Source organism: Nilaparvata lugens, chromosome X (genome assembly GCF_014356525.2).
Source record: "Nilaparvata lugens isolate BPH chromosome X, ASM1435652v1, whole genome shotgun sequence".
Lineage (NCBI taxonomy): Eukaryota > Metazoa > Arthropoda > Insecta > Hemiptera > Delphacidae > Nilaparvata > Nilaparvata lugens.
In genome coordinates this window covers 62340239-62354148 of record NC_052518.1, presented here as the reverse complement: position 1 = coordinate 62354148, position 13910 = coordinate 62340239, and the positions used below count along the sequence as shown (strand labels likewise).

The 13910-nt window shown below is 33.9% G+C and overlaps 1 protein-coding gene across 3 annotated transcripts in view; it reads right to left on the bottom strand.

Annotated features, from left to right (window-relative positions):
- Positions 1-12836, bottom strand: part of LOC111053607 (KH domain-containing, RNA-binding, signal transduction-associated protein 2) — a 1288254-nt gene extending 1275418 nt beyond the window's left edge. For all 3 annotated transcript variants that reach the window (XM_039441331.1, XM_039441334.1, XM_039441333.1), the window contains exon 1: positions 12642-12836. The gene's annotated coding sequence lies outside the window, so the exon portion shown is untranslated. The remainder of the gene's footprint in view (positions 1-12641) is intronic.
- Positions 12837-13910: the final 1074 nt, after the last annotated feature.

The window sequence follows — 13910 nt, the reverse complement described above, 5'->3', positions numbered from 1 at the left end:
ACTATAAAAACTTCTTATTTATTTACTGTTTGTTATTCAATATCTTGCTCACGGTAATAATCAGCTGTTTTACAAAAATTTCCAGCCAGCAACATATTCAAATTTACCAACATTTCTTTTACTTTGCTGCACTCTACCATCATGAAGTGTGTCAACTATTTTGTGTTGTTATGTTGCAAATTTGGAGTGAGACAAAGTCTTTGCTGCACTCAAATCTACATTCTCGCACTGGGTGTGGGAATAAGGTATTTTGCGTACTATAATTGATGCGGGAATGAGCACTTTTTCGAGTAGCTGTAGGAAAAAATAATGTCCTACTCATATTGAACAGTGAATGGCAACCTTTTTACTTCATATTTATGACCATTGAATTCAAATCATTTCTTCAAGAATTAGTCAAGTTGAAAAGAAATCAAGAAATTCATTTTACAACTAGACAACCCGAATGATTCTTTTACTAAATTAATATAGGTCTAAATTTAGTATAATTTACACATTACACGACATGAACACTGCAACAATCAAAGATCATTGAACTCACAAATCCCGTCCGGTATGCGTAAACAGTAAGACAGTATCAAATTTCAATCACTGTCTCTTTCTTCAAAACGCATTCATCTATGGTCTAATTACATCAGCACTTTGAAAAAAAAACGAAACGTTAACTATGAATAAAATTGAACTAAATATGAAAAAAAACAGCAACCACTCCGTACATAGTTTTAAGTTTTGTGTGAGTGTATGTAAGTGTGTGTGTGTGTGTGTGTGTGTGTGTGTGTGTGTGTGTGTGTGTGTGTGTGTGTGTGTGTGTGTGTGTGTGTGTGTGTGTGTTTGTTTGTGCGCATGTGTGAATGTGTGTGCGTATGAATGTGTGCGCATATGTGAATGTGTGTGCGTATGAATGTGTGCTAGAATGATTATAAATATTGACATATTGATTTATTTCAATATAATACCATATTCAATTATTATGTTCTTCATGATATAATATTTAAATTTGTATATAAATATTTTATTATATATATTCAAGTGTCCCCACACAGGGTAGCCTATAGGGACACACATATTAGAAATTAGGAAATAATATTGTATTTGATTTTTGGAATGCATTTGATTGTTTAATTATTTTTTTTTTGAATAAAGAATAAAGAATTTAAAGTCACCAAGTGGAATCATAGAATGAAGAAACTGTTACTTCATACATTGTCTTTGTTGAAATCTCCCCATTTCACTGAAAGACCTTGAAAATAATCAATTTTATAAGAGACTGAATAAATTCTTTCTCATTCTTGATCAATAAAATAAACTTGATATAAGTCTTTTTTGTATGTACAATAATATGTATATAATATATCTTACCCAATTTTAATTTGAACTTCATTCTTGATTATAGAAATGGATGTAAGTACAAAAACTAACCAAGATATTAGAGTAGATCAAAGTGGCATTGAGCTACCATAAAAAATGAGCGAACAGTGTGTTGAGGGGAACAGAAGAAACGCCGACAGTGCGCACGTGGAGAAGATGTATACTCCTCTTGGGGGAGCGGTGAACCGAAATATTCTTAGTACAAAATAGTCTTAGTATGCTACGTCATTTTGACGTCACCGGGCATGCGCAGAAGGCCGAAATAGAAATAGTAGTCATACGCACTGGCCGAAATATTCTTAGTATAATGACGTCATCAATGACGTCATTGCGCATGCGCTGTACAGTTCTACACTATCGCAGTAACAAGTTAATGCTCACGCACGCGAGTCCGCGTGATCAGTGTTACCAACAATAGAAACTCTAAACTATAATTTCCCTATGGATTCCTACAGCAAGACTTCTTTCCTAGCAATAGCTTGGCGCAACATCAGATCATTAATGTAGTAACTCAAAAAAGCTGTTTTGTGGGAAAACAGCTCTTATGTTTCTACTCTAGGGGAATTATCTATTAGAAGTGAACTATAAACAATCAATATTCATTTGATGAGTTAATAGATTACTGTGGAATTTCTTCCCACCTTACCATTCATCAAATCGATTTTTAAGGCTAAATAATTTTTTTAAGGAAAATATCAACTTATTTTGAGTTGATACAGTAATGCATAGGAAGTTGAGTTCAATTTTTTTACTTGATATTATCATCTAGCGAAATTTAAACAATATAACATTTCTATTTGGAGATTGATTAATTAGTTCATTGATCATATCAGCAATTATTAGTTTTCATTTCAAATTAAGGGTCAAGTTGAGGGTCTCAACCAACTTATTTTTTAATTCCTCACACTAACCTTTCAAATCAATGTGAAGCGACTGTATTCAAATTCACACCATTCTTCTACAACGGATGATTATTATTTTCAAGGGTGCCCATGGGATGCATATTACATGGTGGGGGGGGGAGAGAGTTTCTTAATTCAGTGGGGGGGAGGGTGTGTTCACCCGTGTTATCATAACAATAATTTCAATCTTTTAATTTGTTCCTTTCAATAGATTCAATGCTTCACATTGAGTTGTGATCGATAAATAGATACTATATCAATAGATACTAAAGATATTATAGACTAACATGATAGAACATAATTTCGACTAAGATTACATCATCACCAGTATTTTCAATGTCCTTTTAAATGATATTCTATTGATTTGGAATGTTTACTCAAAATCAAGAGGAAGAAGACTTTCAATGATATAAAATGAAACACATGTTGCAATCTATTATAATGACAATAATCCAAGGTTATGCTCCACGAAGTTCCATGATGATTTTGCAATCAAATATTTGCAAATGCATTTCTTTTGTTATTCCAAACTCTCCAATAACTCTTCAGTCAATTATTAATTAAAATAAAATTATATGAGAGATTTTGAATATTAACATTATAATAAGAGCTTACACATAATATCAAAATTCATATTCATAATCATATTATGATGACTGCTGCAATAGATTAAAATATCAATATTTCGATATCTTTGTCTTTTCAAGTTTTCTTCAATTTTTAAATGAGAAAGTAAGACTTTTAAAGATACAGAGAAATTTTAAGACTTCCAAGATACAGAGTATTGAATACAGACTTTTGAATACCGATTTCCATACAAGAAGAATCACACAAAGAATGTTTCGTTTACCATAAGTCAATGAATCAATTTTCAAGCAATCGATCCAATATGTAGCTCCAAAATACGTCAATTAACTACAATACGAAATTAAATCATCTGAAAATATAGTCTTTTTACTTTCAAAAAAGTAAAGTATAGTCTTTTACCTTTCTAAAATATAGTCTCTTTAGGTAAGGAAAGTATTGCTTTCCGAAAAAAATTAAGGTTCCCGAATTTCTAAATTTCTATATGTTTCAAGGTCCCCTGAGTCCAAAAAAGTGGTTTTTGGGTATTGGTCTGTATGTGTGTGTGTATATATGAGTGTATGTGCGTCTGTGTACATGATATCTCATCTCCCAATTAACGGAATAATTTGAAACTTGGAACTTAAGGTCCTTACACTATAATGATCCAACACGAACAATTTCGATCAAATGCAATACAAGATGGCGGCTAAAATGGCGAAAATGTTGTCAAAAACCGGGTTTTTTGCGATTTTCTCAAAAACGGCTACAACGATTTTGATCAAATTGATTATTTAATATATTCATTGATAAGCTCTATCAACTGCCATAAGTCCCATATCTCTAAAAATTTCAGGAGCTCCGCCCCATCTATGCAAAGTTCGATTTTAGATTCCCAATTATCAGGATTCAGATACAATTTAAACAAAAAATTTCTAGCGGAAAAGATTGAATTAATGTTCAGTAACATTTTCACCTAAAATTGAAAATAAGCTCGGAATTCGAGAAAATGTTATTATTCAATTGCAAACTGTTGATTCTATTAAAACATTCACTATGAAGAGATAGCAGACTTCGTGTGTCTCCATCGTTATTGTCCTGTCACCAGCTGGCTCAGATCTTGGAATAGTAGACTTGAGATGCGCGTGAACACTAGCATCAGGTGATCAATTTTCATAACAGCAAAGAAAGTTGTGTGAGTGCGCCACACCAGATTTTTTAAAACATTTAAGAGCTTGGCTGGTGTCTTTCCAAGAATTAGTTTTTCTTGATGCAACACTGACATAAGTATGAATATGTCTATAAAGAAGCAGATAGATAATAATATACAGATTCAGCATTATATACATATACATTTTTTCTCTTTTCGATAATTAGAATCGTGAATAACACAGTCATGTGAGAGATAAATGTTGAGTAGTAATGGTTTTTAATACATTCATATAAAAAATAATAATGATAGCCTACATTTTTTTAATATTCCAGATAAATTGTATTGGTTGTATATTTTTGTTCACATTGGTTTGCAGACGTCACGGAGTGCAAGAGATTTTTAATTAATTCTGGACTCAGAAATCAATGGATTTTATTTTGTATAATTTAAAATCAATTTATAGCAATCTATGTAATTTTTTTAGTAATGATGATTATTTTATTTTTCCTGTAAGTTTACCACGAATACTGGTTAGAGTGATCAACTTAGTTCCTATTTTTAAACAGTAATTTGCTATGCTTTTGTGAAAAGGAATCTATAAATTTCATTTAATTTTTTCATTTTAAACATAATTAATTTCACGAGAACCTATCAGAGAAGCCTTCTTTTATAAGAGGCTTTCTCTGATTGGTTCTCGTAAAGTGATTTTGAAGCTTCTCTTCAATTAGATTGATAATTAAGTTTTAACTGTGTTATAACTCTCAATATAATGTCATAACTCTCATAACACTGTTGAAACATAATAATCACTTGATATGATGTATTGAGCAATGCCTTTGGTTTTATTAGGGAAATTGATTTGGAGCTTTTATTTGCATACATTAATATACTCCATAGGTAGCGAATAGCAAGATGGACCCTGTTGTCATTATATTTTCAAATGGCTGCAAGGGACCATTCCGTTATGCACTACCATTCTGGGTAAAAGAGGATCTTCGAGCAATAAACGTTCCCTTTTAGGTTATCTTACTGTTGGTTATGGATACTCGGCATTCTGTGCGACGTCATAGTTCCTAAGAATATTCTGGTGACGTCATAGTGACTAAGAATATCACTGCATGTGTATGCGCGTGCGTACGTTGCCCTGTGACGTAACGTACTAAGACTATTTTGTACTAAGAATATTTCGGTACAGCGGCTATTATTTGAACGTAGAATACCTCACTCAGAATGCACTTATTTTGGAAAATTATTTGACTGGGAAGAAAATGGAAAATACATTGAAGTTCAAAGGAAATCAAGTGACATTAGTTTCAATGAAGAATGTTATAATACTGAATTTAATAAATCATAATATTCATTGATTTCCAGGGTGAAGTGGATTTCCACAGGCTTTACTATTGGAAGGATTGAGTGAATAATTTTTTGTTATGTTTTAATGTTTTTCGTTGGACCATATTCATTTATTGATTCACATGTAGCTTCGAATGAATTATATGGTAATGATGATATACCATATTAAAGCAGTGTATAATATCAACTATAGAAAAAATAAACTATCAGCAACATTTCATAGCAGTAGGTCCAAGCTCAGGTCATAGAATTATTGTCTTTGTGATAGGCTATATACTACACCTTGGAAGCTGGGATTGAATTATTCATAATCTTTCATTTGAATGATCATAAAACATGTATGGACTTGCCACTTCCACTTTAACATATTTATTCAATGCATCACTCCGATCTTGAATTTTCCTTCAATGCATTTTCCTTCAATTTGGAAGGTGGCAGAAGTCATTATGTTGCAACAGCCTGGGAAATGTCCCCAAGAAGCAAAATTGTACCACCCAATATCTCTTCTACCTGTAATTTCAAAGCTTCTTGAGAAATTGCTAATGAAGAGATTGACTTCCATCATAAGTAGCAGGATTCTGATACCAGCCAATAGATTTGGTATCAGGCAGAAGCACTCAACCCTGAACCAAGTACATAGAATTACCAATGTAATAGGGAATTCATTATAAAACAAATCTATATGCTCAGCAATCTTCCTTAATGTGGCACAGGCATTTGACAAAGTGTGGCATGAAGTTCCACAAGGTAGTGTTCTTGGACCAGTTCTTAATGTGCTGTACACAAGCGATCTCCCTAAATTGGATGCAGTGACAATTGCTACTATTGCTGATGTTTACTGCAATACTGGCAGAAGGGGAAACAGTACAAGAAGCAGCCACAAAATTTTAGAATGCTAGCAACAGATTCAGTGACTTGACCAAAATATGGAGAATTCGATTGAATGAGATGAAGTTAATTCATATAAACCTCACAAACAAAACTATCAATGATCCTATTCGAATAAATCTGAATGAGAATGTAGTACCACACAGCAACACAGCAAAATACCTTGGAATGACTCTTGACGCCAAGTTGAAATGGAAAGAGCATATCAAGATGAAAAGGAGTGAGCTAGGGATCAAATACAGTGAAAACTATTGACTGTTGGGCCAACAATTGCAACTATCGTTGGACAACAAAATATTGATTCACAAACAAATTCTAAAACCTGTCTTGACCTATTGAATTCAGCTTTGGGGCTGCTCTAGAACTTCTAACATCAACCAGATTCAAACAATCCAAAACAAAGTACTGCGGAACATGATGAATGCGCCCTGGTACATAAGGAACAGCGATTTGCACGGAGATCTGCACATCTCCTATGTGACCAGATTGACAGCCTAGAAGACGATTTGGCAACCCATCATGAGTCACGTCTTCATCAACACCAAAACACCGAAGTCATTCAACTACTAGACAACACTGAACTAACAAGGATGTTGAAGAGAACAAAGCTCTTCGAGTTGGTGTAGTGCTAGAGAAGAGAAAAAAGTATAATAATTAAAAGTGTAGTGAAAGAATTTAAAGTAGTGAAACTATAGATTGGAACTGTAGGCTTCACTGGGAGACTTAAGCAATAAAAATTAAGAAATAAGAGAACAAAATTAATGGTTAGTCCTAATGACTAGTTTTAAAAATTTCCATGGGTCTGTCAGACCCAGGGTCACCAGTTGAGGGTTACAATAAGTTTAATTCACTACTGTTCCATCTCTGTCATTGCAAACAGGGAATGAGAAACTTACGCATAGTTCATATTTTGACCACCAGAGACTGCATAAGTCGAATCTTCAGCCAACTTCTGTTCCCCTAATGATCAATTTTTGGGAAGATGAAGAAATCGTCAAATGAGGATACAGATACAGCAATATAGAATACTTTTTTCTTTTAATAAAAATGCAAAAATTGTAGTAGTATATTCGTACAATGTAAAATAAATACAGTCTTGAAAATGCATTAGTAGCCGAAACATGTCGTGACGAAATAATTTAAAAAGGGTACTCAGATTTGTATTTTTTTATTTATATTCAAAAGTAGCCCTAAAAAAATAAGACAAAAAAGATAAATTACAGGAACTCAACTTTACTTTCTGATTGGTTGTAGGTTATTGATATATTTTTTTGTATCATTAATTGAATTGCGATTTTTTTCTAAGTACCATAATAATATTAAATTTGAATGTGCTCCTAAATACTTAAAATTATTATTAAATTCAACTCACAGCTTGGTGAGTAGCCTAACCACTTTTTAGGAGGAGCACTGAAAAAATGAGAGATGAGTCAGAATCTTCCTCATCATCACCTTGATCAATTTTTAGTGCTTCAGGAGTGTAAATCCAGTGGTGTAAGTAGTAATAGAGTTGTGCACATACAATATTGACAATAATATATTGCCATATATTAGGTTGCTGTCAATAGTAGTGGATGTGATAGCGTTACTAAATAAATGGTAACAGTGAAATAGAAAATTGATTTCTTCAGGCCAATTTATGATAAATCTCATGAATTACTACGAATACGTCTTTCTTCACTACTCATTGCATCTAACCTGAGACCTGGAATTTTCCTTACTGAAAGTAGGTACAGGACTTTCAGCAACAAAAAAATCTATTGGACAATGAAAGTAGATTTATATCACTGTTAGACGATTCCAACCCCAACCAATCACTAAAAGCTCTAGACTAGCTCTTCCAGCAAGGATTCATTACGTTTTCCACATCAATAAAACAGCTGGTCAAAAGTTTCACACATTTTCCCCACAGCTTGCTTAGTGTGACCATATGGCAACTCTGGTATGAAATGTAATAATATATACGTTGAAACGCTATGCTCTTTTTAAGCACTGATTCACCTTTCCAAGTGGAATAGTAGTATTTCCAAGTCATAATGTAATATCACATTATGTAAAATCGTGATTGGATACATTGTTCTGTGAAGCAAAGCCACAGTAGTTGGGAAATTGAATGGAATTCAAACGACGATTGGCTGAATTGAAGCTCCAATTTTCAAATGAATATTCGCTTAGTGTGTAATCCTACCAAATAAATGATAAGCAGAATATTTCAGCCAAACAAAGTTGATTCTACACTGCGGTCATTATCATATTATCGATATCATGGTTGGGGATTGCATATCGATAGTCCAATTAACAGACTTCTATGACTACGTTTTTCAATCCCACGAATGGTGATGACTATTATTTTGCAAAATATTTTCCTCAATTTTGGTGAGGGCAACATTTTTATCTCATTCGTGTTGGCGGAAGAGTCAGACAAAAGTCGAGTTTCGATTTTTGCATAGCAGCAGGATTTTGACTCAGATCATGCCAAACCAGTGATAAATTGATATTCAATTTCACGCAATATTGTGAAACAAAGATTTTCCAGTTTATTGCAATGATTTCATATCAGATCTCCTTCTGATGGAATCCTTTGTAAAACCTATGAAGTTCCTAATCAAGTTATGTGTTGAGTTCAGGATTTAATTAGGTTAGTGTAGTTCCTATTTGATGGAAAGACTCAAAACTCTCACAAACACACATTTTCTCAAGTATCAAGATACAGGTTTCAATACAGACACTAGGTCTATCAAAATTCAAGTGTACAGGATACCGTGATATAATGCACAATATCTACAAAGTTATTGAGGAAAGAGTAGAACAAGTTACGGGCAGTGTGTGAGAGGGATGAAACAAAATAAGAGATTGATTGATGAATACTTCAGCATTTCTACCATGCACTGCACAGCTTAAGGACTGAATAGAAAGCTGTACTCTTTATCTATACTGTAAAAAGCTTGCCGCATACAAAAGAGACAACTCTATCATGGAAGAAGAGGAGAGAGCTAATTATAAAATTTAAGCGGAGGAGAGAATTTCAAGGATTAAGAGTAGATTGATCCTTCACTCCCAGTTGGCGAAAATGAATTATATCAACCAGAAGTAGGATTCAGTACCCCTTATCAATAATTCTGCATTGCAGTAATATCACGTTTCGAATAACTTGTCATGTAAATAGAATCTCTCAAGAAACAGCTCGGAAATACCGTGTTCGAATTAATTGCCATTCCATGATAGGAGGTTCTTCTAATCATTGCAGATTGCCGTTCACATTGGAATAAGACAAAAAAAACTTTGTCGAGGCAAGTTCAGATCGGATCGGAATTCCAAGTTGAGAGAGCTGATTTCAACCGTCGCCGTCGCTACTTCAAAATAATCTTTCCTGTGAGAGCGAAAATCGCCTCGGACTATACTGCCTCAATCAAAAGAGAATATAATCACCACTTCCACGTGATTTCAACAACTAAGTGATTGCAATCTGGAATTTTTTTTCCAGATAATTGACGACTTAATCCATACAAAATTGACGACGATTAATATGCTGTAATTTTTTTCCATCTCAATTATAAGCTTCATCATTCACAAGTTCCTAGCTTTGCGAATCATTGAACTTGTAAGTTGAAGCAAGATTGATAAATTCCATGCATATCCCATTTCTTTTACTTTTGTTCTTTGAGCAACATTGAAAAATTTCATACATGATATCAAGCCTTTTTTCTCCTCCCATATTGAATACCATCTCATCAAAAAACCTCCAAAAAATTTCATTGATAATGAGTACCTCATAATCGAATGGGGAATTCTTTTTAATCTACAAAAACAGAGTGAAGCAATGGATTAAAGAATCATATAGCAGCATCTTCCTTGGCTTATCGTTTTCGAAACAGATTAAAAAAGACAACCAAATTGCCGGAACATACACTTCATATTGTTTTGCCAGATAAATCGATAACAATAATTATTATTCATATTATAAATCTTTACACTTGATTGATTCGTAATTCGAAAGAGTAGTGTAAGCATTTTTCATCACATGAACGACGAAAGCCCGCAAGGTAGTTGAGTTTGACACCTGAGAGTTTGAAGACTAATAATTATTCAAATCAATCACATTATTTTTGAAAGGAATTTTCAATAATGAGATTCACTTTAAACTGTATGCATTATCAGAGGATCACTGAAAGTATTAAGTGGATCTCACTATTGTACGGTAATCATTTTTCTACAATTCCTATCTAATTACATGTTTTCATCTCCATTAATCAAGGTCACCTTTTTCACGGACATTGAAGTTCTCAAACGTATGGAGTAGTCTTTGTATCATGTAGGAACGGCACAATGTTCTATATCAAAATAATTCAATTGCAGACAAAGCAATGGTTAATATCATTGAATAACTATTCAATCCATTTGTGGAATTCATTGAAGTTAACAATATATTTCATCGGATAGTATAATATTGCATTGTTAAGTATCATAAACCAGAATTCACATTATATCCTTATCAACATAAACAAATCTGAATCTCACGATAATATGACGGTTCAATACAAAATAATCATAATATTAAACTTCATCAGCTACTTTCAGGATTTAAAACTTGATTAAGAGAATAATACTGGGTTTGGAAATTGAGTTACGGAGAATTTGGAGGAGCATAGCCAATAAAAGGTCTGGGAGTTGAGTTCCAAACATAAGGAGATCAAGCATTACAAAGCGTTTTGGATTTCAGCCAATAGGAGGCTCATCAAGAGCAGGCCACATTGTTCTGTGAAGCAAAGCCACAGTAGTTGGAAAATTGAATGGAATTTAAACGACGATTGGCTGAATTGAAGCTCCAATTTTCAAATGAATATTCGCTTAGTGTGTAATCCTACCAAATACAAATGGGAGTTGAGTTCCAAACATAAGGAGATCAAGCATTACAAAGCGTTTTGGATTTCAGCCAATAGGAGGCTCATCAAGAGCAGGCCTGCTAACTGAGTTTCAACAAATAAGGAATTAATCGTGAATTTTTACAGCATACTCTCAGCGGAGGACTTGTGAGCGTGTGAAAGAGATATTCCAGGATTCCTCTTTGTCCCAATGTTTTCGGATTCAGGCGCACCACTTAAAACACAATATGTATCCCCAACAATGTATTCGATATTATTTTATCCACCTGATTCTCATACCAAGGTGAGTGAAGCGAGTTGTTTTGTTTCGCCAGGGATGAAAAAATGTTGAGGTGAACCTGATGGCTTATGGAATTTAAATCATATTTCTATTGCCTTATTTAAGACACGATTCGATCCAAATTTACTAACGAATCTCAAAAATACAATACTCCAAGAAACCAGGAGAAATTTTGCCTTTTGAAGATTCCCCTGATCATCTCACCTGAGTTTCGCATTATTTTATTTTTGAATTTAAAAACTCTTTTTTCAAAATATTTAAAAATATGGCTGCCTAACAAAAAAAATTGGTTTTGTCATAACCTAGGAAAAAATTCTCTAGCTCGAACTCGAGCGATGTGAGTGATTCTGAAAATATTTTTTACTTCGGTTTATAGCCCAGTCAATATTGACATGAGAAAGGGGGTGTGCTTGCAGTATCGTAGTCCTGATTTTTTAATATATTATTTTGATACCTAAGATAAGTCCAGAACAGATTTCATGCAAAATTCCCTTGTGCTAAAAACAGAGTGCCTCAAAAAACTCAACTTTCGGTTAACTTTCCATTTTTTGCTATTTCCGCTAAATGCAGAAAAATTTCAGTATTACCTATTGGAGAGGTGCGCGTAAGGACACCTCAAGAATCAAAATTTCATACACTCATAACTTTTGACACTATGATCGGATCTCCTCGTACTACAGCTAATTCTTCTTAGTTCGTCATAACGGTTCATCTCTTTATGCTGTCAAGGTATTTTCCTCCCAAAAAGGAAGAATTAATACAACACCTGTCAAAATAGCTTATTACATCTATGAGTGAAAAGTAAATTTCCCAATAATCATTCTATATATTTCACAAAATAACAATTTCTATTTTGAAAAGTTAATGGCTGGGTAAATTACCTATAACCAATCTATTCGACCTGTAGGCGTTCCTAATATCGAAATTATTATTTCTATAATAGAGCTTCTGAGGTGTGGTATCCGTTAGATAAAGTGTTACACATGATGAAGTTATTGAGATATAGTAATGGTTTGTGGAACAGGTTTCAATGAAGGAAGCCATGATAGCAGATCAAGTTATTGAAAGTGAACTGAGTAGAGTGTATTTCAAATAGTTGAAGCTACCAGAAAAGATGATCGAATATTTTCCGTGCTATTGATGTATTTTTATCTCACCTTCTACCAACAATTTTCTACAGATCATTTACGTTTCCATTCCCAATGTGATGAAATTTCAAAAAGAAAAACTATTTCTTTAAGAGATCTTACCGATGACTGATGAGACGCGAGACAGATAAGTCTTTAACTCTGAACACTACGAACCACGAACCTTTCTATAATTTTGGGTGATTCGTTTGGACGGAGCGGTAGCTTCTGAAAAGTCTCCGATTTCGCGATAACAATATTGTTGTGATAAGGGCACGCAAGGATGCGTATTCACCGTCCAGGCGCTGGATTCAAACTGACGTTCGCTGCGAATTTTGTCTGTGAAGCTGTTTTCTGCGCACACGTAGGTTGTGATGGGTGGGGGTGAGTTGACAGGGTGGTTCACTGCACCCCAAACAGGTGGTGATCATGGGATAAAGTGGCAACAATAGGCTGCCACGCTTCTTTTTCACGGTAAAGCTGCATTGTGGAACGCTGCAAAAATGTAACACCCTTCCTCACGTTATGTTCGAAACACACGCACCCAGTCCATGCAATTAAACCATTCTGCTCTTTCTCGTTCACAAGATGCCAAAAGCATGATTACATGGAACTGTTGGTAATCATTTTCTATAATCATATTCCATTTAACTCCTAACGAAAAATCCCAAATCGATTTCAAACTCATTAATTTTCAACAATTTCTTACACGAAACGATTTTTTCTTAAATCAACTAGCAACTGACTTTTCATTTTCTGAAATATTGTAATGAACAAGAACTCAACAAACCATGAGTGGGAAAATAAAATGTTACAGTTTTATTGTGGGTGATGTCGTGGTATTTCTTGTGTTGATGAATGAAATAATAAACTTGATGTCTTTACCAGAGAAGTGGTTGCTAATGCAAATATTTAGGAATAATCTACAGTATTTTGTTTTTACTTGGAATAGATTATGTTGCTCAGGCACCAGAAAAGAAATAAATATCATGTGTTTGAGATCTCGTGGTAGTTGCAAGACAGCAAAAGTTCAGTCTACAAATTTGTCCTTACCATAGAGTTTTCAATAAGTTTTCAATGAGCGTTACTTATGTTTGGTTTTGAATCGAATAGAACAAGGTGTGTGTGTAATATTATAGAGATATGTTTCTTGTTTAAAAGGTCTATCAATGCTGTTCTGCATGGAATATGATAATATTTTAAATTGGCCGCCTCGGTGGCTGCATGGTGGCGGAATCCGAAATTTCCATTTTTTAATTGATCTGGAACACAAATCGGGCTGAATCTCATTTATGGCTTGAGTAATGTTGACTTTTTGCGCATTGATGGACAGCGGCTTATTGACATAAACATGTGACCTAATAGCTTGTCAACATTCAGAATTTTTCTAGC